General features: G+C 42.3%; 1 non-coding gene across 1 annotated transcript; it reads right to left on the bottom strand.

The window, feature by feature from the left end:
* Nucleotides 1-3,238: 3,238 nt before the first annotated feature.
* On the bottom strand, nt 3,239-3,345 carry LOC133071502 (U6 spliceosomal RNA). The gene has a single exon (XR_009696446.1). It is a non-coding gene; the product is annotated as a U6 spliceosomal RNA (small nuclear RNA).
* Nucleotides 3,346-4,056: the final 711 nt, after the last annotated feature.

Here is a 4,056-nt window from a genome sequence, read left to right as displayed (position 1 = left end):
TAGGACAGGGAGGGCTGCCAAGTCCCCGAGGGATTCCTATAGGGTCTCAGTTCAGTTCAGTTCAGTCGCTCAGTTGTGTCCGACTCTTTGCGACCCCATGGACTGCAGCACACCAGGCTTCCCTATCCATCACCAACTCCCAGAGTTTACCCACACTCATGTCCATTGAGTCGGTGATGCCATCTAGCCATCTCATCCTCTGTCGTCCGCTTCTCCTCCTGCCTTCAATCTTTCCAAATGAGTCAGCTCTTCGCATCAGGTGGCCAAAGTATTGCAGTTTCAGCTTCAACATCAGTCCTTCCAATGAACATTCAGGACTGATTTCCTTTAGGATGGACTGGTTGGATCTCCTTGCAGTCCAAGGGACTCTCAAGAGTCTTCTCCAACACTACGATTCAAAAGCATCAATTCTTCAGAGCTCAGCTTTCTTTATGGTCCAGCTCACATCCATACATGACTACTGGAAGAACAGTACCCTTGACTAGACAGACCTTTGTTGACAAAGTAATGTCTCTGCTTTTTAATATGCTGTCTAGAATGGTCATAACTTTCCTTCCAAGGAGTAAGCATTTTTTAATTTCATGGCTGCAGTCACCATCTGGAGTGATTTTGGAGGCCCCCAAAATAAAGTCAGCCACTGTTTCCACTGTTTCCCCATCTATTTGTCATGAAGTGATTGAACCTGGGTGTTCATTGGAAGGACTGATGCTGAAGCTGAAACTCCAATACTTTGGCCACCTCATGCGAAGTGTTGATTCATTGGAAAAGACCCTGATGCTGGGAGGGATTGGGGGCAGGAGGAGAAGGGGACGACACAGGATGAGATGGCTGGATGGCATCACCGACTTGATGGACATGAGTTTGAGTAAACTCCGGGAGTTGGTGATGGACAGGGAGGCCTGGCGTGCTGCGATTCATGGGGTCGCAAACAGTCGGAGACGACTGAGCGACTGAGCTGAACTGAACTGATGGGACTGGATGCCATGATCTTAGTTTTCTGAATGTTGAGCTTTAAGCCAACTTTTTCACTCTCCTCTTTCACTTTTATTAAGAGGCTCTTTAGTTCTTCACTTTCTGCCATAAGGGTCGTGCCATCTGCATATCTGAGGTTATTGATATTTCTCCCAACAATCTTGATTCCAGCTTGTACTTCTTCCAGCCCAGCATTTCTCATGATGTACTCTGCTTATAAGTTAAATAAGCAGGGTGACAATATACAGCCTTGATGTACCCCTTTTCATATTTGGAACCAGTCTGTTGTTCCATGTCCAGTTCTAACTGTTGCTTCCTGACCTGCATACAGGTTTCTCAAGAGGTAGGTCAGATGATCTGATATTCCCATCTCTTTCAGAATTTTCCACAGTTTTTTGTGATCCACACAGTCAAAGGGTCTCAGTGTATGCCATTTCTGGTTCACATGTCAAGGTTGAGAAAACAGTTCATTTTCAGAGGAAGGAAACAAGGAGGAGAAATATTAGACTATATTTTATTTTATTTTTTTTATTTTTTTAAATTATTTATTTATTTATTTTTTATTAGTTGGAGGCTAATTACTTCACAACATTTCAGTGGGTTTTGTCATACATTGATATGAATCAGCCATAGATTTACACGTATTCCCCATCCCGATCCCCCCTCCCACCTCCCTCTCCACCCGATTCCTCTGGGTCTTCCCAGTGCACCAGGCTCGAGCACTTGTCTCATGCATCCCACCTGGGCTGGTGATCTGTTTCACCATAGATAGTATACATGCTATTCTTTTGAAACATCCCACCCTCACCTTCTCCCACAGAGTTCAAAAGTCTCTTCTGTATTTCTGTGTCTCTTTTTCTGTTTTGCATATAGGGTTATCATTACCATCTTTCTAAATTCCATATATATGTGTTAGTATGCTGTAATGTTCTTTATCTTTCTGGCTTACTTCACTCTGTATAAGGGGCTCCAGTTTCATCCATCTCATTAGGACTGATTCAAAAGAATTCTTTTTAACGGCTGAGTAATATTCCATGGTGTATATGTACCACAGCTTCCTTATCCATTCATCTGCTGATGGGCATCTAGGTTGCTTCCATGTCCTGGCTATTATAAACAGTGCTGCGATGAACATTGGGGTGCACGTGTCTCTTTCAGATCTGGTTTCCTCAGTGTGTATGCCCAGAAGTGGGATTGCTGGGTCATATGGCAGTTCTATTTCCAGTTTTTAAAGAAATCTCCACACTGTTTTCCATAGCGGCTGTACTAGTTTGCATTCCCACCAACAGTGTAAGAGGGTTCCCTTTTCTCCACACCCTCTCCAGCATTTATTGCTTGTAGACTTTTGGATAGCAGCCATCCTGACTGGCGTGTAATGGTACCTCATTGTGGTTTTGATTTGCATTTCTCTAATAATGAGTGATGTTGAGCATCTTTTCATGTGTTTGTTAGCCATCTGTATGTCTTCTTTGGAGAAATGTCTGTTTAGTTCTTTGGCCCATTTTTTGATTGGGTCATTTATTTTTCTGGAATTGAGCTTCAGGAGTTGCTTGTATATTTTTGAGATTAATCCTTTGTCTGTTGCTTCATTTGCTATTATTTTCTCCCGATCTGAGGGCTGTCTTTTCACCTTGCTTATAGTTTCCTTTGTAGTGCAAAAGCTTTTAAGTTTCATTAGGTCCCATTTGTTTAGTTTTGCTTTTATTTCCAATATTCTGGGAGGTGGGTCATAGAGGATCTTGCTGTGATTTATGTCGGAGAGTGTTTTGCCTATGTTCTCCTCTAGGAGTTTTATAGTTTCTGGTCTTACATTTAGATCTTTAATCCATTTTGAGTTTATTTTTGTGTATGGTATTAGAAAGTGTTCTAGTTTCATTCTTTTACAAGTGGTTGACCAGTTTTCCCAGCACCACTTGTTAAAGAGGTTGTCTTTTTTCCATTGTATATCCTTGCCTCCTTTGTCAAAGACAAGGTGTCCATAGGTTCGTGGATTTATCTCTGGGCTTTCTATTCTGTTCCATTGATCTATATTTCTGTCTTTGTGCCAGTACCATACTGTCTTGATGACTGTGGCTTTGTAGTAGAGTCTGAAGTCAGGCAGGTTGATTCCTCCAGTTCCATTCTTCTTTCTCAAGATTACTTTGGCTATTCGAGGTTTTTTGCATTTCCATACAAATTGTGAAGTTCTTTGGTCTAGTTCTGTGAAAAATACCATTGGTAGCTTGATAGGGATTGCATTGAATCTATAGATTGCTTTGGGTAGAATAAAAATATGGAACACTTCTTGAATTTGCGTGTCATCCTTGCGCAGGGGCCATGCTAATCTTCTCTGTATCGTTCCAATTTTAGTATATGTGCTGCCGAAGCGAGCACTAGACTATATTTTAAATTTGGGTTTGGTATATTATTATCTGGGCTTCCCTGGTGGTTCAGTGTTAAAAAACCCACCTGCCAATCTTTGATCCCTGATCTGGGAAGATCCTCTGGAAAAGGAAATGATAACCCACTTTGGTATTCTTGCCTGGGAAATCCCATGAACAGAGGAGTCTGGTGGTCTACAGTCTATGGGGTCAGAAAGAGTTGGACATGACTGAGAGACTAACACTTTCACTTCATTTTTTCATATTATTATCTACGTGGACTATCTGTGCAACAATTTTCATTGGGGAATTTTCTACATAAAGCATGAAATTCTCAGTGGGGGTGGGCCAACACTGACATCCATTAATTCATTCAGTTTTCACAGTTAACTCAACTGGGTCAATACCATGATGCTTCACTGAGGTTATGTAATGCGGGCAAACCTGCCCGGATGGTGAACGGACAGACTTCGGATTCTGTCTACATCTACATGACTCCAGAGCCTGTGGTTTCTCCACTGAGCCGAGCTGCCCTAACCCTCAGATCCTGTAGAAGCAGCGGTGTCCTTGATCGCAGAATGAAGGAAATGTGATCTGTTCTGCCTAAAATGCCATGAGCTCCTTGAGGTCAGCGGCTGCGTTGTATCAACTCTCTGAACCCAGTGACTAGGACAATTATCAGACACTACAGTAGACATGCAGTAAATATACTTAAGTGGAGCTG

The sequence above is a fragment of the Dama dama genome, chromosome 16, assembly GCF_033118175.1.
Source record: "Dama dama isolate Ldn47 chromosome 16, ASM3311817v1, whole genome shotgun sequence".
Classification (NCBI taxonomy): Eukaryota; Metazoa; Chordata; class Mammalia; order Artiodactyla; family Cervidae; genus Dama; species Dama dama.
This window is presented reverse-complemented; position numbering and strand designations above follow the sequence as displayed.